The sequence below is a fragment of the Myxine glutinosa genome, chromosome 11, assembly GCF_964187855.1.
Source record: "Myxine glutinosa chromosome 11, kmMyxGlut1.1, whole genome shotgun sequence".
Taxonomy (NCBI): Eukaryota; Metazoa; Chordata; class Myxini; order Myxiniformes; family Myxinidae; genus Myxine; species Myxine glutinosa.
Genome location: NC_136271.1, coordinates 94,681,467 through 94,709,316, shown reverse-complemented (window position 1 = coordinate 94,709,316; position 27,850 = coordinate 94,681,467). Strand labels below are relative to the sequence as shown.

General features: G+C 45.5%; 1 protein-coding gene across 3 annotated transcripts in view; it reads left to right on the top strand.

The window, feature by feature from the left end:
- The window catches only part of DOCK4 (dedicator of cytokinesis 4), a 267,843-nt gene that overhangs the window by 20,470 nt on the left and 219,523 nt on the right, over positions 1 to 27,850 (top strand). The window lies entirely within an intron of this gene.

Below are 27,850 nucleotides of genomic sequence, written 5' to 3'. Positions count from 1 at the left end.
CCACGTCGACGCTGACGATGGGGCAGTACCTCAAGAGGGGATGTCGGCAAGCTTGACTCCAGCCGGCACACCACCTCAGATCCGTGCTGATCTCCATCCAGGATGAAAGCCACTGTCCTCAGCACACCAATGTCGGGATTGCGCTGCAGCACCGCCTTGAACTTGGTGAGCAGGATCTCCTTACGGCAGCCTCGGATCTTTTCGAGCTCCTCCTTGGCCTGATCAAGGAGCTGGAAGGCCTTGGCCAGCTCCATGCCGGCCTCCTCCAGCTGCTTAAGGATCTTCGGGATGAACGACACGTGGGCATTTAAGAAGACCAAACTGAGCTTGACCTTTCCGAACAGGTCCTTGGCACTCCGGATTGCCATCGTGTCGTCATCGTTCAGCTGGTCCACAATGTCCTTGACGGCCTCGAAGTGCTCGGCGTAAAACACCGCGGCGTCGATCCACGTCCCCCATTGAGTCAGAATGGGCTCCGGGGGGAGAGAAAGATTGGGCTGCTGCTCCTTCCAAAGGACAACACGCGACGGGGCTTTGACGAACACCTTCTTCGTTGTGGCATTCAGGTTGTTGACGTCCTTGAACATTTCTCGGACTGTCTCGCAGACACGGTGGAGCGCGTGGGCAACGCAAGTCACATGCAGCAAGTCCGGGAAGAGTTCCTTCAGGGCATGGCCGGCCTTGATCATATAGGCCGCGGCGTCGCTGACGAGGACCTTGAGGCACTCCGGCTTGAAATCAGGCCAAAGATAGCTCAGCGTGTCATTGACTGCGCGCACGATCTCCCCGGAGTTGGTCTTCTCCAGAAACATGCACTGGACGAGGTGGGGACGAAAGTACCCCTCCTTGGACAAGCGTCCCGCGATGATGTTGGCCACATATCGATCTGCCGAATCGGTCGTCTCGTCGACGGACAGCCAGATGGGCTGCTGTCCGAGGTCGGCACGGATCCCCGCCAAGGCCTCGTCGTAGCACTTGTCGAGGTAGTGCTTTCGAATCCAGCTTTCATCGGGGATCTGGAGAGTGATGTGCTTCTCCAGGAACGACCGGAGGGCAGGGTTTTCGAATTTCGACCATGGGATGCCAGCGGCCAGCATGGCCTGGCACAGCTCCCGAGCCACGACGTCGCACTTGTGCCTCTTTCCGCCACCAAAGTCCTCCATGGTGGCTTGCGTGACCGTCCTCTTCTTCTTCAAGGCCAAGTTGCTCTTGTGGCGGTCTCCTCGGACATGTTGGGCCAGCTCAGACTTCTGCTTCGCCGGAAAGTCTTTTCACAAGCTCGACAGAAAGCCGTGTCACTCGACACGTACTTGAAGGTGGCCCCATCGCCGCCAGCGTTGAATTCCTTCAGCCACTTGTCACGAAGAGCAGCACTCATCTTGATAGGAGACTTGTTCACACTTTGTGTACACTCTCTCACTGTAGTACACCGCCTCACTGCTGTACACGCTGGGGACGCAACGCACGCAAGTGGACGCAACGTTTTGTTTTTGAGATCGATCGCAGTTAAAAATTTCGAAAAATTCCCTAATTTGTTTTAGCGTTGCCAGACATTTTCGACCAAAAAGGGCATTTTATTTTATTTTTCCCGAAAAAGGGCGAAATTTTTTTTTTCTCCGAAAATAGCAAAATAATTTTTTTGCGCACAAAAAAGCCGTTTTATGTGAAAAAATATTTTTTATTTTTTCACATAAAAATCCGATGTGCAATGACCACGAAAACTTCATTGGTCACATGGTGTGGCAGCCATATTGGATTGAAGGAAAATATTAAATAATTATATCTCTGAAAGTTGTGTATATATATTTATATATATATTATATATATTTATATATATATATTATATATCGTTTAATATATATTATATATTATGTGAAAAAATATATGTATCGCTTAGCCCATTGATGCAAAATTTTACACATTTAATGTAACACCATTGCTGCATGTAGTTTGAAAATGATGTCGTAGGTCACGTGGTTTGTCAGCCATCTTGGATAGCAAAACGACCCTTATCCGATCAACACGAAACTTCACAAATGTGATCCCCTACCCATACATATGCAGAGTGTACATTTTTTTTCATGTCACGTGGTTTGTCACCACTAAAGGTGGTTTTGTCACGTGGTTTGTCAGCCATCTTGGATAGCAAAACGACCCTTATCCTATCAATACGAAACTTCACAAACGTGAACCCCTACCCATACATATGCAGAGTGTACATTTTTTTTAGGTCATGTGTCACGTGGTGTGGCAGCCATATTAGCTTGAAAGCCGATATTTTAAAAAATCCCTTCTCTGAAACCGCTTCACCGATCGATGTGAAACCTGTCATTGCGGGGGAAAATGTGATACTTGAAAACAGCTGAAAACAGCTCAAATCAAACTTGTTTATTTTTAGGACAGTGAACGAGGGCATCTACCTGTTGTGGGACTATGCGGAGGCATATTGGCGACACAGTGACATTGCTCCAGTTCACTTATTTTAAATTCCTGTAAAATCTGAGACACTTGGGCTGGCGCTATGGCCTAGAGGTATGCACACTCACCTCAGCCATCTAGCCTGGGTTTCAATCCGGAGCTACTTAGAAACCATCATCCTGGTGTGTCAGACGACTGCAGACTTGTCATCAATGTGTGAATTTTGTCCATGGTACAAGGAAAAACCTCAGATCATTCGTTAATTTAATAAACTTGACAAATCGTAGTAGTTTTTTTTTGTGTAAAGCCACAGTGATTAGCAGCGACTCAAAAGGTACTTTTAGACCCAACCTCAAAAAAACCTCAAAGAAACATGATGGTGTCACCGCACATGCTCGCAGGACAAATACTTGGATAAGTGGTATGTTTGATGAGACAGGTAACATGTGACACCTGACTGGCTGAAAAAAACGAGTTAATGTTGAGACCTGTTGTGTGCTGGCAGGATAGCTCAGAGATGGCATACCTGTTCTTATTTTGCTGCTATGTGCTGGCAGGATAGCTCAGAGATGGCATACCTGTTCTTATTTTGCTGCTGTGGGCTGGGAGGATGGCTCAGAGATTGCATACCTGTTCTTATTTTGCTGCTGTGGGCTGGGAGAATAGCTCATAGATTGCATACCTGTTCTTATTTTGCTGCTGTGGGCTGGGAGGATGGCTCAGAGATTGCATACCTGTTTTGATTTTGCTGCTGTGGGCTGGGAGGATAGCTCAGAGATTGCATACCTGTTCTTATTTTGCTGCTGTGGGCTGGGAGGATGGCTCAGACATTGCATACCTGTTTTTATTTTGCTTGGGCTGGATTCCTGACCTAGCTGCAGACTTGTCATCGTTGTGTTGTTCAGGCCGGACGTTGGATCAATGAACGTGCTATGCTTTGCAGGGGATGTTAAGCTGGCTGTTTCTTCTCCCAGCATTCACATGTTGATTTTAAAAGACCCTTGGGCCATGAACTGGGGGTCAAATCGAAAAAATCGTTCCATATTTAATGAGTCCCCCAATGTTGATTGCATCTGCTGTGCAAAGTTTCTTTAAAATATGTTTATCCTCACACTTTTTGGAAAAACGGGGGATTTTTGGAATCGGCTCCTGTCTCTGTCTGTCCGTCAGTCACACAATCTCCTCCTGAAAGGTGTTGCAGAAATGCACCAAACTTGGTGGTTATGATCATCACATTGCAAGAAGGTGCACGAGCCGTATCATTTTTGGCTCCACCCCCTCGTTTTGGGTCAAAAGTTTAAACACAAAAAAAACTTATTATTTACAAAAAATAATAGAGATAATTAAATACAAAAAAAATCAAAACAATTATTATTGGTGTCTGTGCCATGGACGTAGAAAATGTAATTTTGTTTATTTAAATATTCAATGTATTAGTTTTTGCAGCAAAGTTTAATGATTCCCTTTGTGTTTATTTGTATCACCGAAACTTCAGAAGACATGTGTACAGGTGTGCAATGCCTCATTCACATGTTGCTGTTCCCTGGTCGTATAAATCGGTATCGATCACACATTGCAAGACATTCGCCACCATTTATTTTTTGTTCTTCTGGATGTTCAATTAGCTGAAGTTTCTCTTGTGTTCCATCTATAGCTTCACTGTTCAGCTTGTTACTCCCGCCAGGGAGTAATGCATTCGATTGTGTGTGTGTGTGTGTGTGTGTGTGTGTGTGTGTGTGTGTGTGTGTGTGTGTGTGTGTGTGTGTGTGCACGAACGAACAGGATATCTGGAAAAGGTCTGAACGGATTTGGATGAAAGTTGATGGGATGATTGCCCTTGGGATAAGGAAGAATTGATTACTTTTGGTGAAGCTCAGGATATTATTCCGGATCCAGGAATTTTTTGAAGGATTTTTTTACCATTGGAAGATAGGGCTCATTTTTTTTAAACATTATCTTCTATATATTCTATATTTAACATTGTGATATGAAAATAGTTTTCATATTTGTTGTAAATGTAGTTTAAACTCGTGGTTATGCGTTAGAGCGGTGTATTTTGTAAGCAGCGTCGTCTTCAAGGTTCTTTTTTTTTTTTCTAATAAAGACATATTCTGTCATTTTAAAACCAAGAAAGTGTGTATTCGGTTTCCCCGTTTCATAAAATGTATCGTTTGATACGTATAATGCTTTAAAACTGTTTTTTTGTTTGTTTGTTTTTACCTCAGAAGAAATCAACATTTACCTCAGCGAATGTCAATCGCGGTGTCAGTATTTGATGAACTTATAAAGACTTAGGTGAGTTATAAGTGTGACCAGCATGTGCACGGGATTCTTCCCAGAAGAATGAGTGGTCGCATTAGCTTGTACGACCTAAAATGAGCGAGTTTTGTTTTGACGTTTGGGCCAGTTTTACACGTTGTATCCCTAAGGAATGAAACGAACGTTTTTCTTGGCTTACAATTTTATTTGAAGTCTCACATGCCTCAAAATACACTCACTTATATAGAATTGAACGCTGAATCCGAAAATGTAAGTGAAATTGTCTTGTTTTTTTTAAACATTATCTTCTATATATTCTAAATACATGTCTGTCTTGTGTTGTGTTGTCTTGTCTTGTGTTGTCACTGAACTACTCCCTCAAACTTTTGTGAAATCATACTATTCCAACTTGACCCACGGCGGGAGTATGCGCTCTACTGAGTGGCGTTCTAGTTCTTTTGGAGCATTTGATTTTGTGTTATTCAGCAAATAGCGACTACAGTATCGGTTTAGATTGCAATGCAGCTTGGGTACTGTGCTGCCTCTATGAGTTACATTGAATAATAAGATATGATATCGCATCTGGATTGGTGTTTCGCAGGGAAGGCACCATGGTATGCCGTCCCTCGGATGGACATTAAACCGGATGTTCCATCTGATTGCTTTGAATGGTGCACGATAAAGATTGTAGTGTTTTTCTTGAAGAGTCGGTGACTTATCATCGGCACAAATTACAATTGCACCAAACAAATTACACATCCTTGCACCTTCAAGAATACGTCGGGCCTGGCCAGCTGCTTTGTGAAATACTGGCTAAAGCCTTTTCCCAGCCGACCCCATAAGAAGGTAGGAATGATTCAGCTCATTGATGAAGTGACCTGGTCACTTTTGACCTGGTCACTCTACTCTGGACATGCTGCTACTGCTTTCTCAGCAATGGATGGAGGTCCTCAATGCCAAACAGGAAATTAGAGCTGTCTCCCTTGACATATCACGTGCCTTTGATACGGTCTGGCACCCCGCTCTGCTCACCAAACTCTCCTCTGTTGGTATCCATGGAAATCTCCACGCATGGCTGGCGGACTTACTCTCTAGTCGTAGTCAACGTGTGGCCCTGAATGGGTTTCTCTCATCTCCTCTTCCTGTTCAGGCTGGAGTTCCCCAAGGCAGTGTTCTGGGCCCTGTGCTTTTTCTGGTCTTCATCAATGATCTCTCCGACTCTCTTGAAAATCCTCTCTATCTCTTTGCTGATGACTCTACTCTCTATCGCTCCATTCTTCATCCCTCAGATCGGCAGTCTGCAGCCTCCTCACTCTCTGCAGACCTGGAAAAAATAACAGACTGGGCAAACAAGTGGAACATGTCTTTCAATCCTGACAAATCTCACACTCTTACGATGTCTCTCCGAAAAGACCGACTGGACAACCCTCCCATCTACTTTCTGAATAATCCTCTCCAAGAAGTTCTGTCACTCAAACTTTTGGGTCTCGCTATCTGCCATGATCTTTCCTGGGAAAACCACATTTCAAATCTGGCCTCCAAAGCCAGTCTGGGCATCCTCCGTCGTGCGAAGTCCTTCCTTCGCACACCTGAGCTCCTCACCACGTACAAGGCTTTCATCCGCAGCTCAATGGAATACTGCTCTCCCCTCTGGGCTGGTGCTCCTGCCTCACACCTAGCTCGTCTTCACGCTGTTGAAAGCAAAGCATTCAGAATCATTGGAATCTCCCGCGATGAAGCTAACTCCAAGGGCCTCTCACTCACTCACCGCAGGCAGGTTGGTGGTCTTTCCGTCTTCTACCGACTCCTCTCTGGCCTTGCCCCCCCAGCTCTCTCTGGGCTCTGTCCCGCAAATATTCCTACATGTCGCACAAGATCTGCCTGCAACCCTCTTATGGTTAAACTGCCAAAATCAAGACTCTCTGTTCACCTTCACTCCTTCATTCCTCTTTTCTCCCACCTCTGGAACAAACTCCCTCACTCTCTTCAATCCCACTCCACCCTCCAGGTCTTTAAAACAGCTGTTCACCACCATCTCTTATCTTCCCCCATCCAAAACCTTGATCTTTTCTATCCCCGATAATTTCACCCCAATTCCACTTTTTTAAATACCAACTTCTGTCCTGGAAGTCCTTGGTGTCCTTGTGTTTTATACTTCTCCCACCCCCCCCCCCCCCTTCCCACGCCTCCTCCCCCCAAGCCCTCTCCCTCACACACATCTTCCTGCTCTTAAATGTTGTGTGCTCTCAAGGGTTTGCGTGCTTCCCATTCTCTTGTCTTCCGCTCCCTCTTTTTATATATTTTGTTTGTCTGGTTGATTTGTTTGTGAAGTAAATGTCAGCTCTTTCACGAGCCTCGATTCAGTATACCAAAAAAAAAAGTGGTACATACGTACAGAAAGTCTACACCCCCTTTCAAAATTTTCAGCTTTTTTTTTTACTTTATAGCCTGGAAATAAATTGCATCAAACCAGACTTTTCCCACCTTTATTTACATATCATAACCCACAACTTCCAGGTGAAAAACAAATTATATTTCAGAAAATTAATTAAAAATGCAAAACTACAATATCTTGGTTGGATAAGTGTCCACCCCTTTATAATAGCAATTGTAAATTAGCTCAGGTGTATCAAATCACCTTCAAAATCACACACCAAGTTAATTGGGTTCCACCTGTGTTAAATTGTAGTGATTCTGATTACTTCAGAATAAAATCAGCTGTTCCTGTAGGTTTCCTTTGCTGGGTCGTGCATTTCACAGCAAACACTCAACCATGAGCACCAAGGAGCTTTCAAAAGACCTCCGGGATAAAGTTGTGGAAAGGCAGAGATCAGGGGATAGGTATAAAATATTTCAAACATCTTCAATATCCTTTGGAGCACAGTAAAGACAATCATTAAGTGGAAGGTGTATGGTACCATCAAGACCCTGCCTAGACCAGGCCGTCCCTCCAAACTGGATGACCAAGCAAGGCGGAGACTCATCAGAGAGGCCACCAAGAGGCCAATGGCAACTTTAAAAGAGATATAGGCTTTTATGGCAAAGACTGGTCATTGTGTGCGTGTGACAACAATATCCCAAGCATTCCACATGTCTGGCATGTATGGTAGGGTGGCAAGAATGAAGCCATTACTCAAAAAAATCCCACTTTTATTCCCATTTGAGGTGTGCAAAAAAACACTCCAGAGATTCTGAAGCAATGTCACAAAAAGTCTTGTGATCTGACGAAACCAAGATGGAACTTGTTGGCCCAAATGCAAAATGTTACGTTTGGCGCAAACCCAACACAGCACCTCACCGAAAGAACACGATCCCTATTGTGAAGCATGGGCCGAGCAGCATCATGTTATGGGGATGTTTCTCATCAGCAGGGACTGGGGCGCTTGTCATGATAGAAGGGAAAATTGATGGAGCAAAATACAGAGAAATCATAGAGGAAAACCAACTGCAACCTCTGCAACAATTTGGGACGGAAGTTCTCTTTCAGCATGACAACGACCCGAAACACAGCCAAAGCTGCACTGGAGTGACTAAGGAACAAAAAGATAAATGGCTTTGAGTGGCCCAGTCAGAGCCCCAACCTAAATAGAAAATCTGTAGCATGACCTGAACATTGCTGTCCATCAACGCTCCCCACACAACTTGACTGAGCTTGAACAGTTTTGTACAGAAGAATGGGCAAATATTGCCCAATCAAGGTGTGCAAAGTTGCTAGACACTTATCCAACCAAGATATTCTAGTTTTGTTTTTTAAATTAATTTTCTGAAATTTGTAGAATTTGTTTTTCACTTCGAAGTTGTGGGTTACGATGTGTAAATAAAGGTGGACACTTTTATTTGCATGCAATTTGATTTTATGCAATTTAATTCCAGGCTATAAGAGTATAATACAACAAAAGGTTAAAATTTTGAAAGGGGTTGTCGACTTTCTATAGGTACTGTATGTTGTGGAAAACCATTCAGGTCCGCACAACTTTTAGTCCAACGGTTTGGTTTAATTGCATTTAGATCATCACATCATTCCTGTAAGTAGAAATACACAATAAGCATACGATGCGACATCTCATAAAGCCATTCATATCAGTCAATGCAAGCAAGCTAGATATTCTATAAAGGCGTACCATTAACGAGGCTACCGATGTAACATGTCACAAGGGAGAAGTCTCGGAGCACTGACACAGCAACGGGTCTTATAGTCACGCCCCTAGTGGGGGACAACAATGACAGCGAGCAGCGAGCATCCCCACCCGGGTTCAGTACGGATACGATTTCACTACATTCACCCCCCGTCAGAATTATACGGCCGCGTGGCTAAAAGCGAGTGAGCGTCAGCATGGGCGCGGAGTATTAGTCGGCCCAACCGTAGCGGGCCGGGCGGCGAATTTCTCTGCCAGCACGCGTTCGAAATTCCCCGGGTACGGCGTCTCGTAACCCTGTATCCCCGGTGTCAGAGGCGTCAACAGGGTCGGGTGATGAAGGGGGTAACGCCAAGTCGTCGGACCCGGGCAGTCTCGACGGGGGGAGGGTCGGTGGACTGTCGGCGATGGGAGCGTCGGGAGAGGTCATAGTCTCATAGACGGGTTCGACTGGTTCGTCCGATTCCCTACTAAGGTCGTCGACCCCGCAAGGGGCAAGATGACGAACGGAGACAGTAGTCTCACGACCATCAGACGTCATCACACGAGCATGCTCAGGATTAGCCTGGAGAATCTGCACTTTGTCCACAAGGGGGTCGTACTTGCTCGCGCGAACTGCCCGTTTAAGGTAGGCCGGCCCGGGCCCAGCGAGCCAACTGGGCAAAGACCGTATACACCCCGAGCTCCTGGGGTGGTGGAAAAGACGCTCGTGGGGAGTTTGGTTAGTTGCCGTACTCAGGAGTGCCCGGATTGAGTTCAACGCCGCAGGTAGCGACCAAGCCCATTTATCGAGGCCCCGGCCGTGGGTCCGGAGATGGAGCATGACGGCCCTCCAGATAATCCCGTTGAAGCGTTCGATCTGCCCATTAGCCTGGGGTCTATACGGCGTGGTGTAACTAGACGCAACGTTGTTTTGGAGCAGATAGCCGCGCACCTCCTGAGACAAGAAGACTGCACCCCGGTCGGTATGGACATAGGCCGGGTAACCGAACATTGAGAACAAGTTCTGTAAGCAACGCATCACCGTGGCAGCAGTCATGTCCGCGCACATATAAGCAAAGGGGAATCGTGAGTACTCATCAACGATAGTGAGCAGATAGCGAGAGCCGCTCGACACCGGCAAAGGGCCCTTGAAATCCATCGCCAAGCGTTCCCACGGGCGTGTAGCCTTCACCAGAGTCCCCATAGGGGGGTTATAGAAACGCGGTTTGATTTCCGCGCAGATAGCGCAGTCGCGACAGATACGGCGGATATCGTCAATCGAGTAAGGGAGATTCCCACTCCGCACGAAATGAGCGAAACGCGTTACGCCGGGATGGCCCGCAGTAGCATGCAGCACCCGTAGGCCCTCCAACGAGGTGATACCAGCACATGTAGTGGGGCGCGATAAGGCATCGGCGGCCTGGTTATCCTTCCCTGGGCGATATTTGATGGTGTAACAGAAGTCGGCGAGTTCGATACGCCAGCGAGTGATTTTCTCGTTCTTAATGCGCTGGGCGTGTAAGGTGTCGTACATGAACGCAACGCTTTGCTGGTCCGTGATGATTTGGAAGCTCCGCCCGAGTAGGTACGGGCGCCATCGCCGAATAGACTCGACGATCGCATACGCTTCCTTTTCAACGGACGAGTGCCGCCGCTCAGCGGAGGTAAGAGTCCGTGAAAAGAAAGCCACGGGACGTCCCCCTTGGGAGAGGGTCGCCGCGATGGCCTGATCCGAGGCGTCACTTTCGAGGACGAACGAGCCGCTCTCGTCAATGGTTGCTACGGCGGCTCGGGCGATGTCGGTCTTAAGTCCTTCAAAGGCCGTCAATGCGGCCGAACTCAGGGGAAAGGTGTCGCAGGCCACAAGGGGGCGAAGTTTCGCGGAGAAATTTTGCACCCATTTGGAGTAATGGGCGAACAGCCCAAGGGCGCGTTTCAGGGAAGCCCGATCGCAGGGAGGGGCCATGTCGAGCAAAGGTCGCAGACGTTCCTTATCCGGAGAGACAGAGCCATGGGTCACGGTGTACCCCAGAAGATCTATGGTGCGTAGGGAGTATCGGCACTTATCCTCGTTCATAGTTAAGTGATACCGTTGCGCGACCTCAAGGAAGCGCTTCAGATTAGCGTCATGGTGCCCTTGGTCATATCCACAAACCGTAAGGTTATCGAGGTAGACGAAAACATCGGTTAAGTGCTCCCGCGCAACGAGGTCATCCATGGCCCTCTGGAAACAAGCGACCCCGTTCGTCACCCCAAAGGGCAATCGTGTAAATTGGTACAACCGCTGCCCCGACTCGAAAGCGGTATAGATACGATCCGCCCTAGAGATAGGGATCTGGTGGTACGCACTACGGAGATCGAGAGTACTATAGACCGAATACTGGGACACCTGTTGCACTAGCGCGTCCATCCCCGGAAGGGGGTAGGCATCCAGCTGTGTAAAGCGGTTAATCGTTTGGGAATAGTCGATTACCATGCGTTTGCGATGGGCCTCACTGCGCACCACTAAGACCTGGGCACGCCACGGTGACCTACTAGGCTCTATGATGCCGTCTTTCAAGAGCTGAGTCGTTTCGTCCGCAATGAATTGCATGTCCGCGCGGGAGTAGCGTCTCGATTTTACCGCGACAGGGGTACAGTCGGAGGTTAGATTGGGGAACAGCGAAAGCGGACGGACGTCCATTTGCGCTAGGGCGCACACCGTTAGCGCGTCGTCCGCCCCCACAACAAGAGTGTCAGGCCCACCGAACTCCATTACCAGACGTCCATGCAGCTTAAGAAAATCGTGTCCTAGCAGAATATCAGCACATAATGCGGGTAAAACCATAAGGTGTACATCAGGGAAAACCCGTCCCTTTAGCACTAGTTTCAATCGGCATTCCCCTTTTGTGCTAAGCCGGAGTCCCTGGGATGCCATGAAGATCCGTCGTGTAGACCGCCCGATCCGCCATCCATGCCTGAGCACAAGTCGCTGGTCGATAAAACTATCCGTAGATCCGGTGTCCACCAAGGCCTGAACACAATGGCCCTCAACCATAAGGGGAATAAGGGCTTGAGCCAGGCCAGACGAGGCAGCTGGGAGCGGGACTGAGCCCCCCGAATGGGTCGGACCAGCCTCGCGGGTGGATCCTACACCAGCAGCAGTTTTGCGATCGTGGCCGGAGTCTGCGTTGACCATGGGGAATCCATTATCGTCATCAGAGGGCTTTCCCCAGCATTCCGGTGTTTCGCGATTCAAAATCCGATGAGAAAAGGCCTCAGTAGTATTTGACATCGCCTTTTGACACTCCTGGCAGATAAAGGCTTCCGTTGTAGCCGAAATCGCCTTTTTCGTTTGGTCGCTTTGACAAAAGGCTTCCGTAGTATTCGAAATCGCCTTTTTCGTTTGGTCGCTTTGACAAAAGGCTTCCGTAGTAGTATTCGAAATCGCCTTTTTCGTTTGGTCGCTTTGACAAAAGGCTTCCGTAGTATTCGAAAGCTGTTTCTTCCCTTGCGTGGCTCGAGGTTTGGCCAAGGACGCGGCCTTTGTCCCCGATGGAGAATGAGACGGTGGTGGCTTTCCGGTGGCGCCAGTCAAGGTTGTCTGAGCGCCCAGCGGGCCGCAGCGAGGGGCCCTCCCCTTCGAAGACGGGTAAGGCGCTGGGCTCGTGGGTTCTGCTACAAGCCCGTTCAAGGTTGCCGCGCCTGCGCGACCGCGGCTGCGCGAGTCGAAGGGCCACGAGCCGCGTGCCGATTTCTTGCACACTTTCGCGTAATGTCCCTTTAGCGAGCACAAATGGCAAATAGCGTCACGTGCCGGACACACGACTCGGGCATGACGAGGCCCTCCACAAAAATAACATGCGGCCCCGCGCAAGGCCTTGGGTCTGCTGGTCGTAACGGCAGCTGTCAGGGTAGGGTCATCCTCCGGAGCATCCCGGAGTTCAGCAGGCGGATCCACGTCCTCGTCAGTGGTCCTCTCCGGCCGGGCGTGTAGTGAGGTGCCCGCCAAAAGGCGCGTGCGATCATAGGCGTTCGATTGCATCCGCGCTTCAGTATACACCGTCGCTTGCTCAACCGCCGTAGCGAAGGTCAGGTCGGTCTTCTCCAAGAGTTTGAGACGTAGTTCCTGAGAGGAGACCCCTGCTATGAAGGCATCTAAAAGTCGATCATCTTTAGCCTGCTCGGGAGTCCGTGGCTGGGCGCTGTCCAGCATGAGCTGCCGGAGCTCCTGGGCGTAATGATCCATAGGCTCGTTGGGTTGCTGCCGTCGCGTCTGCAGCAAATAACGCGCATACACAGGGCTTTTTTCTTTTATATAAAGCCGCTTGAGCTCCGCGACGGTAAGATCATACGTCGTGCATTGAGCGACCGCGTGGTAGACCCGGTAGTCGATTTTTGAGTGTAATATTGCCAGCTTCGCGGCAGGCGTCGGAGCGGTATCAGGCTCATTAAAGAGATGCTCCAGTTGCTTGAGCCAGTGCTTGAGTTGCAAGCCTCCGTCCGTGGCTTGTGGGTCGGCGCTGAAAATGGACACCGTCAACGTCTTGTTGCCAGCCATGTCAGCAGATCATAAATGCAATTAAGTGTTGTGGAAAACCATTCAGGTCCGCACAACTTTTAGTCCAACGGTTTGGTTTAATTGCATTTAGATCATCACATCATTCCTGTAAGTAGAAATACACAATAAGCATACGATGCGACATCTCATAAAGCCATTCATATCAGTCAATGCAAGCAAGCTAGATATTCTATAAAGGCGTACCATTAACGAGGCTACCGATGTAACATGTCACAAGGGAGAAGTCTCGGAGCACTGACACAGCAACGGGTCTTATAGTCACGCCCCTAGTGGGGGACAACAATGACAGCGAGCAGCGAGCATCCCCACCCGGGTTCAGTACGGATACGATTTCACTACACTGTATATATAATATATATATATATATAGTGCCTCACCCCTGAGCTGATGTGGTGACACAAAATTGTGCCACATCACTTGGCAATTACCAGGGGTATTTAAGGTGAATTCCCAAATATAGTCTCAGATGAGATGCCCAATCAGGCCCAGTGTGTTGGGGTGGGAACAGCAGCAGCATCGAGCATCGTGAATTCGTTTATTGTTTTGGTTGCTCCTCCCCTCTGGCCATGGTTTCTAGGTGTCATGGGGTTATCAAAGCCCTATCTTTATCACTGCAGTGTCTTTAGTTTGTGGGTGCAAGCAGTACATGTTGCGCTGGTCTTCCATTGAGTGCTGGGCCACCTAAGTTGGGGTACAGCATTAATTTGCATTCTTCCCCGACTGCTTTCACAATCACCCCTTTGGCTGCTTGCGATTCCGCAGCACAGTGTTTATGTGGTAGACGACATGCTTTTTAAAACTTGCATGGCCCTTTTGGTGATGGGGCACAAACATGTGTCACCCTAGCAGCTAAGGGGATAAATTACTAAATGTATCTCCTGCAACAACTACTACGTACACTTCAGATACAAATAAAAATACAAAATAAAATAATCATCAAAATATTTTTAATTTTTATCACTTGTGTTGGTTTTGTTTATTCATCCAACATCCTTTCGCTTCTCGTTTGTTCCCCTCTTATTTTCACTTTTCTCCCAATCCCTTTGACTTTTCACCTTTGCACCCTGATCCTCCCTGTCAAATTCAGTCATTCTCACTCCACTGTGCTCCCTGATGTCGCTCTGATTCACACACCACTGAGCTGGCACATTCAGGCTAAACTACTGCACTGAAACTACTACTACTTACGCAACTACTACTACCATAGCAGCCACAATTCCTCCCATCTTCTTGTGGTTTCTGCCAGAGAACCTTTTTGGCCCAAGTTTTTCACGTACCAGCTGGCCGGGACTAACGGTAGACCGAATTTTGGAATCTGGCCAGGGTGCTGGCTGTAACTCGCTACCTATTCAGTAAGGAGACCGTGAATATTTGATGTCTACCAACTAAAGCTGGCAGACAGGTTTTTCTGACTCAACGTCCTCCTTATGGTTTATGCCTCGAATTCAATGTCCTCCTGATAGATTTGGCCCGTTATGCCTCTATCAACACCACATTAATCAATATCTACGGGTTTTACTACATTTCTCCCCACTTATCCATCCCCGCCTCCCACTGTATGAAATTAAGTCGATAAACTGATGGATCAAATTAATGTCCCCCCCCCCCCCCCTTCACATGCCTCCCCCCAAAGCCCTCTCCCTCCCACAGATCTCTCCATGTCTCCATGTCTCTCGGTCCCTGCTCTCAAATGTTATGTTTGTGTCCTTCCCCCTCTCTCCCCATCTTGTCTACCGCTCCCGATGTTATTTGTTTTATGTGTCTGTTTGTCTTTCTGTGTGATTAATGTTCGCTCTTTCACGAGCCTCGATCTTGTATACACAAAAAAAAACAAAAAAAAAAACGTGGTGCGATAGAGTGTAAGCAAAATGGGGCATGTGACCTTGTCTGAAGTCTCGGTTCATTTGTGATCCATGAACCTCCTCAAGCCTTTTGTTCAATATCGGTGTGAAGAGGTTTGTTTGTCATGAATAACATGTTACTAAGTCTACTCTTTGGTGTTTTATTCAAAATCGCTGGAGTAGAGCTTCGTACAAATTGGAGGAGGACACGTGGGTGAAGAAGTTGCACACAAGCTGAATGAAACAGAGCAAGAAGAGGAAGGGATGAAACAGATAAGGAACAAAGCAACTGCCAACTAACAAACGAAAAGAGATAAGGGGAGGGGAAAAAATCACTAACCTGGAAAAAAAAGTGTTTAGGGATTGGGTCATTTGGGGTAGAAGAGATCACGAGTGTGGATGGGGGATGAACTGACGTAGGTAATGGTGAACATCTGTCTGGAAGCCCTGGAGGAAAGAAAGGGACTCAAAAGACTGGAGAAGTTGGTCCCACAGGTGAGAGAAATGAGAAACAAATGAGTGGAGGTGAGCAGTGAGCTTGGATTTTGGGAGTTTTACAAGAAGATAGTTAGTGGCAGACCATAAGTGCCCGACAGACACCTGAGAGGGCAGAGAGACAAAAAGGAGCTGGTCGAATGCAGCGGCCACCAACTTGTCTGCAATACAAAAGCAACAGACCTAGACACTCAGCTTCGTCCAGGGAGATCCCAATGATTTTGAGGGTCTTGCTGTCAATGGCATCAAGAATGCCAAGGTGTGAGTCAGGTGGGCCAGGCCAAAGAGGACAGCAGTACTCAATCAAGCTGCGAATGAAGGCCTTGTACATGATGGCCTGAAAGTCGTTTTATCGGTGCGAAATGTCTTTCCTGGTTGCCCTGTCTCGAGCAAAAGTCTTATTGGCTGAATGTGCCATCTATTGAAGCTCATGGGCATGCAATGTGGTGTTCTAGTCTAAGAAAAATCCACGTTTCACATTGGAATTGGAGCATCATCCTCCACACATGATGACATGGGCAGAAATGACTTAAAGACATTTATTTGGTCCCTATTTTTGATGGAATGGTAAACGGCTTAGCTTACGATTATATGTTAATAAACTGGCTGGTACCATGACTTGGTACTGCACGCGGGGCTGAAAGTGTCTGGTTTCAACAAGATGGCGCATCCGCGCATTTTTCATTGCATGTCCGGGACTATCTCGATGAAACGTTCTCTCAACGATGCATTGGACGCAGATGACAAACGTCACTGGCTCCTCTACCGTAGCCACCACATATGTAGTCCAGATATAATGACTCCAAGCCAACTCTTTGTGGGGCTGCTTCATCAAGAAGGTGTTGCCAAACCGGTATAAAGATGATTCAAGAATTGCGCGACACAGTCGTGGCCTCTTTCGCACAGGCGACTCCACAAATGCTAAGCAAGATGTCTGAGAGGACTTGGCGACGATTGCAGTGGTGCAAGGAGAATGACGGAGCGCATACAGACACAACGACTGACCAATTATTGTAAGTACTGCACAATAAAAGCTGAAAATTTAAATAGTTTAAGAAAGAATGCTTTTGCGGAGAGGAGTAAAGCGACTTTGAGGTCACCCTGCAGATTGTCAAAAGTTCAGATTGGCCAAGGAAAGATCTTGCACGATTGAGGATGCCCAGTCGTCTGGCTTTGAATGTCATCCTCAAAATATGGTCTGAACAAGAAAGATCATGGCTGATCATGAGGCCCAAAGGTTTGAGTGACTTAACCGCTTCAAGTGCTTTTTATTGTCCGCGGAGCGAAAGGGGGACTATGGTTTTCCCCTCCGTCCGTGTGTCCGTCCGTGTGTGCGTGCGTGCGTAAGCGAAGGACCGCATTCGAATTTGGTGTGTGGGTGCAACCCACGTCAAAATCCAAGATGGCCGCCGCCATGTATGTCTGATGCCATGTATGTCTGAACCTTGTGAGCTGAATATCTTGAAAAATAAGCGAAGTACCAACTTCTAATTTATTTGTTTTTAACATGATCTAAGGCTCATACTGGGGCTGCCCCATATGCACATGGACATATAGACGAACATATGTTACACAACACAAGACTGTTAGATGAGACAAACACAGCAATTAAGTGGCGGCTCTTCTTCCCCATGCAGTTCATGGCTGCAAAGTGCTGTCAATTCCTTGGGTACTTTGGGTATCAGTGACATCACAACAATGGCACCACTTTTCTCACCTCACTTTGCAGGACATTTGCTAAAGAGGAAATTCCTCCTCCCCATGGATTCCAATCTATGAGTATAGTCCGTGCTCTTAACTTTTTAAATGCTGAGCATCAAGCGAGGAAGCAGCATGTTCCATCTCTAAAGTATTTGCTATGACTCGGGTGGGGTTTGAACCGCAGACCGCCCAGACTCAGAGCAGACACTCCAACCATTACACTACTGCGCCTCGTTTCGGAACTGAATGGGAGGCTTTGCCAGATGGTCCTTTCGGCCAGGCAGGGTGTGTGTGGGATTTGTTGGGGTTTGAAAAGACCTATTTCATGTGTTGGACGACCTCCTGATTCTATCAAGTATTAGATCAAATGAGCTGAAATTGCAACATGTTATCTGATTTTTAACTATTTTTTGGTTCACGAGTTATCAAGTGACCACTATATTCGTCATGTGTGTGCGTCTGTCTGTCCGCAGCATAACTACCCGATGATATCATCCGGTCTTGATGAAACTTGGGTGGGAGGTTGATATCATGATCTAGTTGTGTGCTGCCTAGAGTGGGCGTATTGCGCCCATTGTGGGCGGAGCCATGCCCGAAAAAGATGTCTTTTTAGGGGGTAATCGAGTTCAAGCTACATCTTCTCCGAGGGGTTTGGTGGAATCTGACAGGGGGTTTCGATATTTGGTTAGGCCAATGTCACGTGTCTAGCCCCACGGAGCTCGACTTTTCATTTTCGCCCCAAGGTCAAGGTCACATGGTCACAAAATTTAGAAAAGTCGATGTTTGATGGTTTTATTACATTGTTCGCTTCCTGACAGGGTGAAATGTCGTACATGATCTTATATTATTACATACATCATGAAATACAAGTTTTCCAACAAATTTCAGAATCCCCGACCTTTGACCTTTGAAGGTCACAAAGGTCAAAGTTTCAAAGTTGTCGGAATCGAACCGAATTTTCGGTATTGTGTAGCTAACTAACCTCATAACTGATTATACATTATTTTCTATCATTTCAAGGTCAGTAACCTTCGTTTTGACATTTCAAGGTCACAAAGGTCAAATTTTCAAAGTTGTCGGAATCGAACCGAAGAATACCACTCGCTCGTGAACCATCGTCTCCTGACTTGTTTCATTTATAGCCTCTTCTTCCCCATGCAGTTCATGGCTGTGAGCGAGTGGCATCATTTACTGTGTGCCAGCTATGCCGCTGAAGCACGCCCCCTGTAGGTTAGAGCAGGAATGTGGAATTTGGCCACGGTGCTGGTGATAACTCGCCTACATCAATGGCCTCTGCTTCCTCCACAATCTCTGCTGTGTTGAGAACAATGTGGGTTCGGATAGTTTAAGAGCCGATGAACAAAGCCGCTCTTTTCCGTTTCATTGTTGGAAACGCGGCCTGCTGTCGGTCAGTCACATTTCCTCTGAGAATGCAGCAGTAGTGCAATCTCATACATCCAGTAAAACCTTTCGCTCGACCTCCTCCCCTGTGTCACATTGCCTTGCTGAAGTGGCGGCTAATTTGTTGCTTGTTCTTCTCTGCCTTGTTTGCTTTTAGCTCTATTTTAATGGGCATTAACACATGGTGGCAGCATTACGTTTGAGCTAATTGTTTGATGATGCGTCCAAGTATGATGTCACTTAAAATGTAATAGTGACAGATGGATGGTGGATGAAAATGATCATTGCTTCAACCCAACAGCATCCCCTGGAAGCGCGGTTGCAAGGAAGCACCTATTAAAGCAGTCGGTCTCTTTCAAATGCCTGGTTTGTGGTTTGCATCATGTGCTGTGGTTGACGTTGGCAGAACCTCTGCTCTATCTGTGCCCCTTGCTGGTTCCTTGTGGGCTTGTGTGAAACGTAAGTGACAGCACTTGGGTAGAGATGATCTAACTTGGCTGCGACCAGTGCATCGGACGCCATGTTGATTTGGGGTTGCTCTGTAGTCCTGCATACCAAGCAGGCATTCTCTTTTTTCACCGTCGCTTCAAGGAGATGCTGCTTTGGGGTGTTTGACGAATTGCACGCAAGTTGGCATTGAGCGTGCGATAAGTTTCTCAAACATGATAAATCTTCAAAGTGGTTATTATGATTAAGATCGGTTGCCAAATTTCCATATTTTTCCCCATTCTTCCCAAACAATTCTAAAATTGCCAAAAAGTTGGTGATTACCAGACATGAATACTGTTGCAGTTGCTCATCGACAGGTTGCTCGTCTTCAATGATGGTCTCGCTGCACGGAGGGTAAGGGTCGAAAGGGTGGTGCGAGTGAGCTCCGCTCATTTGGTCTTGGTGTCCATTGGGCCAGCATGTTGTAGTCTGGGGTGTCTTGCCCATGTAGGCCCTCTCTTTTGGCTTTGTAGAACCACGCAATACTTGCCGCGAGCAGCTCTCAGCCCTTGCCACACACAATGAAGAGAGTGCCAGCGAATAGGGAGGCAGGAGCACGCGACCAGCAGCAACCACCAGGGAGATAGATTGTGTCCGCAACCACACTTTTCTAACCCTGTGAAGGTGTTTTTGGGGGTGTGGAGTGGTCATTGAACTATCTGTGATGTGCGCTCATTGGCCGCGAAGTGGGGGGTCCACCCAGCAGTTTGCTGACCTTTGGCCCACTTTGCCATGGATCGTGGGTATGTGGATTGTTGTTGGTAATGGGAAATTACACGAAGACAGATATACAGCGGGGAATGTTGAACAATGTAGGAAGAGGTAAAAAGCAGGGCCTAATCTATCCATATTTTACCCCCTCGGACCAGATGCACAAGTATGATTTTGTGTTTTAAGGATGGATTACCCCACAAGATACTGTCAGAAAGCTGTTCATCATTCTTGAGCAGTTCTTTGCTTTAAAACAAGATAGTTAGCCGTGGCCTTGTGAAAATACACCAATAAATTGTCCTTTTTACTCTTTAATTTCTGTACTTGTGCATATTCGGCCGGGGGTCAGTCATGAGGTCAGCCCGCAGGAAGTTGTGATTCCGAAAGGTCACCGATTTTGAAAGGTCCCTCGTCCAGCTTATGGCAGGAATTTTTAATTTGCCCAGGGTTCCCAGGATAACCTACCTTCATCGAAAGGCATCAGGGATCTGTATCATCCACCAGCTGATGTTGGCAGACTGGTACCTAGCCAAACATCCCTCTGATGGATGGCACCCATCGTTTTGCAAAGCCCTGCCAGTTTATAGTCGAGTCGGGAATTGTACCAAGGCTTGACAGCTCAAAGGGAAGTGAGCTACTTCTGCATCATAATGTCACGATCATCTAATCCTCGAGTTAAATACTCAAACCCCAAATCAAAATACCACACGAGTGGTTTAAAGTGGGAAGAAAAATCCTCTTTCATACCTGGCTATTTATGTATCTGCAAAGGCACCCATTTTGTAAGCTTGATTTATTTTTAATTTCCTCTGTGGACCTTCAGGAAAATCGGAGTGCGATACACATCCACATTTGAGAACAACTGAGATGATTAACCTGCTCTAATTTGGGCTCTTCGTTCTCCAAGCTTATAATGTCATGAAAATGGACAATAAATTGTACCTTGATGTGGCTTTGCTTACCTTGTAGGCCTCTTGGTGCACCGATTGAGGTGTTCCTGCTTTATGAATACTAGCAATGCCCCCTCCCCCCTTTGCTATTCCCATGGGTTTGAGCAAAAGATGGCATGTTGGCATTTATGGCATGATGATGGCATGATGGCATTTATAAATACTAGCAATGCCCCCTCCCCCCTTTGCTATTCCCATTGGTTTCAGCAAAAGATGGCATGTTGGCATTTATGGCATGATGATGGCATGATGGCATTTATAAATACTAGCAATGCCCCCCTCCCACCTTTGCTATTCCCATTGGTTTCAGCAAAAGATGGCATGTTGGCATTTATGGCATGATGATGGCATGATGGCATTTATAAATACTAGCAATGCCCCCTCCCCCCTTTGCTATTCCCATTGGTTTCAGCAAAAGATGGCATGTTGGCATTTATGGCATGATGATGGCATGATGGCATTTATAAATACTAGCAATGCCCCCCTCCCACCTTTGCTATTCCCATTGGTTTCAGCAAAAGATGGCATGTTGGCATTTATGGCATGATGATGGCATGACGGCATTTATAAATACTAGCAATGCCCCCTCCCCCCTTTGCTATTCCCATGGATTTGAGCAAAAGATGGCATGTTGGCATTTATGGCATGATGATGGCATGATGGCATTTATAAATACTAGCAATGCCCCCCTCCCACCTTTGCTATTCCCATTGGTTTCAGCAAAAGATGGCATGTTGGCATTTATGGCATGATGATGGCATGATGGCATTTATAAATACTAGCAATGCCCCCTCCCACCTTTGCTATTCCCATTGGTTTCAGCAAAAGATGGCATGTTGGCATTTATGGCATGATGATGGCATGATGGCATTTATAAATACTAGCAATGCCCCCCTCCCACCTTTGCTATTCCCATTGGTTTCAGCAAAAGATGGCATGTTGGCATTTATGGCATGATGATGGCATGATGGCATTTATAAATACTAGCAATGCCCCCTCCCACCTTTGCTATTCCCATTGGTTTCAGCAAAAGATGGCATGTTGGCATTTATGGCATGATGATGGCATGATGGCATTTATAAATACTAGCAATGCCCCCCTCCCACCTTTGCTATTCCCATTGGTTTCAGCAAAAGATGGCATGTTGGCATTTATGGCATGATGATGGCATGATGGCATTTATAAATACTAGCAATGCCCCCTCCCCCCTTTGCTATTCCCATGGGTTTGAGCAAAAGATGGCATGTTGGCATTTATGGCATGATGATGGCATGATGGCATTTATAAATACTAGCAATGCCCCCTCCCCCCTTTGCTATTCCCATGGGTTTGAGCAAAAGATGGCATGTTGCACTTCACTAAAATATTGCATGCCGATCTGTGAGTGCCAATGAGGATGTAAAATGAAATGAAACGTGTGAAAAAAGGTCTTTTTATGCCTTCGGAGGCATTATGTTTTTGGGTTGTCCGTCCGTCCGTCCGGGCTAAACCTCGTTTTTCTCAGCAACCATATGTCCGATTGAGACAAAACTTTCAGGGTAGGAGTGACACCCATGCGGAATGTTTTTATGATAACTGTGTCGTCATAGGTCACGTGGTATGGCAGCCATCTTGGATTAAAAGCAAATAATTAAAAAATTATTTCTCGGAAACCGCGGAATGGAAAAATTTGAAACTTGGTACATTGTCGAGTACTCCCAATGGGGACATAAAGCATAATAATGATGACGTCATAAGTGAAGTGGTCTACCAGCCAAAAATGTTTTAATTGAATTCCTTATCCTAAAAATCTGAATTTGCATGCACATGATCTATGACCCATTTGTATTGAAATATTAAAGTTATGACATCATGAGTCACATGGTTTGGCAGCCATATTGGATTGAAGGAAAATATTAAATAGTTATATCTCTGAAACCGCTCACCCTATCAATGCGAAGTTTTACACATATCATCTAACAGCACTGTTACATATAGTTTGAAAATGATGATGTCATAGGTTATGTGGTTTGGCAGCCATCTTGGATAGAAAAACTAACCTTATCCGATCAACACAAAACTTCACAAACGTGATCCCCTACCCATACATCTGCAGAGTGATGGCATCTACCCATTGTGGGACTATGCGGAGGCATATTGGCGACGCAGTCGTATTCTAGTTTAACATGTTGTTGTTGTGTGTGCTCCTTCTGTGTACTTTTCTATATTTTTGTCACCGGCCCCTCCGACAAGGTCTTGTGCATATTAAGTGGCATGAGTGACAAGATCGGAGGGGCGGGGTATAATAAAATGAGATCCGCTCGACCAACCGATCGAACGATCATCCGTCCATGTACTTTTGTGTCCATGATATTTCAAAAACCGTTCAAGATTTAACTTTCATATTACAAAGATCTGTTCCTCATATCACCCAAAAAGTGGGAGACTTCGAGCATCAGCTCCTTGTTTCTATTTCTTTGAGATGTGTTACTATATATATATAACTGTGTGTGCTCTTTCCGTGTCTGTCACACTTTCTTCTCAAGGGTTCCTGTTGTCGTACCGTTGCAACCGCTACATTAAAGTTCTTGATCCTAACTAATAATCTTTACGTGTTAGGTTAATTCTGATTTCAGATTTGAAATCAGCATACTAAAATTAGTCAAGGACAGACTTGTACCTCAGTAGCAAATTTGTTGTTGTCTGGTGTTATTGGCCTTTTTTCACTTTTGGTCCCATCTCAATAGTGAAGAATCAAAGAATCTCAGAAAGTTGTGGACGACTTTTGACAACTTGGTGGATGAGTTGGTTCAGCGACAAGAACAAACCGATGCCATTTTGGTTCAAGTCCAGAACCAGATCCGGCCTATTAGTGGATACAGAACTTAAACTGTTCAACCTGGCGTAGGTACGCGCTCTAGGTCGAATACCGTTCTAGTTAAACCATGCCATGGAGAGTAAACAATAGTTATACTGGGTCGGATTTTATTTATTTGTTGCTTGCTTGCTTTAGTTACCAACGGATATAAAACGTTTCTCTGCGATTTGCCGATTATACATGTTACTGATGGCCTGTTATACATGATATGTAATAATTCCTTCATATAATGCCATTTCGACATTGTCATCTGGTTGTCTACACTTCCTTCCTGTTAATACTCGACTCGAAGTGCAGCCAAAGAGCAATCCAAAGAGTCTTTAGCAATCACTATCAACTAGGACACTGATTGCAACGGTGCAAAATCACGAAAGATTGTTTCCAAATAAATTATATATCACACTTGATATTATAAGCTTTTTTTTAACAATAGACATAATTATTGTAACACTCAGAAATATAAAATTTGCACAAACAGCTTGGTTTTAAAATTTAAAGCAAGCAAAGGCACACTTTTGTGTGCTAAAAGTGGCGTGTTGCGCCATCATGATTTGATTTGACCAGATTTTCATTTGACATGATTTTCATTTGACATCATGATTTCATTTAACATCATGATTTTCATTTGACATCATGATTTCATTTAACATCATGATTTTCATTTGACATCATGATTTGATTTGACATGATTTTCATTTGACATCATGATTTGATTTGACATGATTTTCATTTGACATCATGATTTGATTTGACATGATTTTCATTTGACATCATGATTTGATTTGACATGATTTTCATTTGACATCATGATTTCATTTAACATCATGATTTTCATTTGACGAGTTTCATTTGACATCATGACTTGATTTGACTTTTATTTTATTTTTTTGTATACAAGATCGAGGCTCGTGAAAGAGCGAACATTAATCACACAGAAAGACAAACCGACACATAAAACATATAACATCGGGAGCGGTAGACAAGATGGGGAGAGAGGGGGAAGGACACAAACACAACATTTGAGAGCAGGGACCGAGAGACATGGAGACATCGAGAGATCTGAGAGAGGGCGAGGGCTTTGGGGGGGGGGGGGGGCATGGGAAGGGGGCGGTGGGAGAGGTATAAAACATATGGACACTGCCAGGACTTCCAGGAAAAAAAAACACCTTTAGAGGCCATTTTTCCCCGCAAGCGGGGGTTGGCCTTTTTCGGGAACCGTGGTTGTTGTTGTTTTTCGGTCCCCTTTTTGAAGCAATGTTTTACGGCCGGATGCCCTTCCTGACGCCAACCCTTTTTGCCGCCTTTAACGACAAACAGGGAATTACCAGTGAACTGGTACTCAATTAGCCGACCTCGGAAGGATGACAGGCTGAGTCAACCCCCCTGGCGTTAATTCAGCGATCGACCGGGATTCGAACCCAGGATCCTAGGATCCTAAGCTGACACCCTAGCCGCTAGCCCAACACCAACTTCCAGGAAAGAAGTTGGAATTTCAAACAAGGTGGATCTGGGGTGAATTAGCGGGGGTAGAAAAGATCAAGGTTTTGGATGGGGGAAGATAAGAGATTGTGGTGGACAGCTGTTTTAAAGACCTGGAGGGAGGAGTGGGATTGAAGGGAGTGAGGGAGTTTGTTCCAGAGGCGGGAGAAAAGAGGAATGAAAGAGTGAAGGTGAGCAGTGAGCCGAGATTTCGGCAGTTTAACCATCAGAGGGTTGCTGGCAGATCTTGTGCGACCTGTAGGAATATTTGGGGGACAGAGCACAGAGAGAGCTGGGGGTGCAAGGCCGGAGAGGAGTCGGTAGAAGACAGAAGGACCACCTACCTGCCTGCGGTGAGTGAGTGAAAGGCCCTCAGAGATAGCTTCATCGCGGGAGATTCCAATAATTCTGAAAGCTTTGGTTTCAACAGCGTGAAGCCGAGCTAGGTGTGAGGCAGGAGCACCGGCCCATAGGGGAGAACAGTATTCCATTGAGCTGCGGATGAAAGCCTTGTATGTGGTGAGGAGCTCAGGTGTGCCGAGGAAGGACTTCGCACGACGGAGGATGCCCAGTCGGCGACTGGCTTTGGAGGCCAGCTTGGAAATGTGGTTTTCCCAAGAAAGATCATGGCAGATAGTGAGACCCAAAAGCTTGAGCGACAGAACTTCTTGGAGAGGATTGTTGAGAAAGTAGATGGGAGGGTTGTCCAGTCGATCTTTTCGGAGAGACATAGTAAGAGTGTGAGATTTGTCAGGATTGAAAGACATGTTCCACTTGTTTGACCAGTCTGTGATTTTGTCCAGGTCTTCAGAGAGTGAGGAGGCTGCAGACTGCCGATCTGAGGGAAGAGGAATGGAGCGGCAGAGAGTGCAGTCATCAGCAAAGAGATAGAGAGGATTTTCAAGAGAGTCAGAGAGATCATTGATGAAGGCCAGAAAAAGCATGGGGCCCAGAACACTGCCTTGGGGAACTCCAGCCTGAACAGGAAGAGGAGATGAGAGAAACCCATTCAGGGCCACACGTTGACGACGACGAGAGAGGAAGTCCGCCAGCCATGCGTGGAGATTTCCATGGATACCAAAGGAGGAGAGTTTGGTGAGCAGAGCGGGGTGCCAGACCGTGTCGAAGGCACGTGATATGTCGAGGGAGACAGCTCTAATTTCCTGTTTGGCATTGAGGACCTCCATCCATTGTTGAGACAGCAGAAGCAGCATGTCCAGAGTAGAGTGACCTGGTCTGAAAACAAATTGACATTATGATTTGATTTGACATTATGATTTGATTTGACATTATGATTTGATTTGACATTATGATTTGATTTGACATTATGATTTGATTTGACATAATGATTTTGATTTTGACATTATGATTTGACATAATGATTTCATTTAACATCATGATTTCATTTAACATCATGATTTCATTTAACATCATGATTTTCATTTGACATCATGATTTGATTTGACATGATTTTCATTTGACCATGATTTTCATTTGACATGATTTGATTTGACAATGATTTTCATTTTGACATGATTTTCGTTTGACATCATGATTTTCATTTGACATGTTTCATTTGACATCATGATTTTGATTTTGACATTATGATTTTGATTTGACATTATGATTTGATTTGACATGATTTTCATTTGACATCATGATTTGATTTGACATGATTTTCATTTGACATCATGATTTGATTTGACAATGATTTTCATTTTGACCATGATTTTCATTTGACATCATGATTTCATTTAACATCATGATTTTCATTTGACATCATGATTTGATTTGACATGATTTTCATTTGACATGATTTGATTTGACAATGATTTTCATTTTGACATCATGATTTTCATTTGACATCATGATTTCATTCAACATCATGATTTTCATTTGACATCATGATTTGATTTGACAATTTTCATTTTGACATGATTTTCATTTGACATCATGATTTCATTTAACATCATGATTTTCATTTGACATCACGATTTGATTTGACATGATTTTCATTTGACATCATGATTTGATTTGACAATGATTTTCATTTTGACATGATTTTCATTTGACATCATGATTTCATTTAACATCATGATTTTCATTTGACATCATGATTTCATTTAACATCATGATTTTCATTTGACATCATGATTTGATTTGACATGATTTTCATTTGACATGATTTGATTTCACAATGATTTTCATTTTGACATGATTTTCATTTGACATCATGATTCATTTAACATCATGTGTCATTTAACATCATGATTTGACATCATTAACATCATGATTTTCATTTGACCATGATTTTCATTTGACATCATGATTTGATTTGACATCATGATTTGATTTGACAATGATTTTCATTTTGACATCATGATTTTCATTTGACATCATGCTTTCATTTAACATCATGATTTTCATTTGACATCATGATTTCATTTAACATCATGATTTTCATTTGACATGATTTGATTTGACATGATTTTCATTTGCCATCATGATTTGATTTGACAATGATTTTCATTTTGACATCATGATTTTCATTTGACATCATGATTTTCATT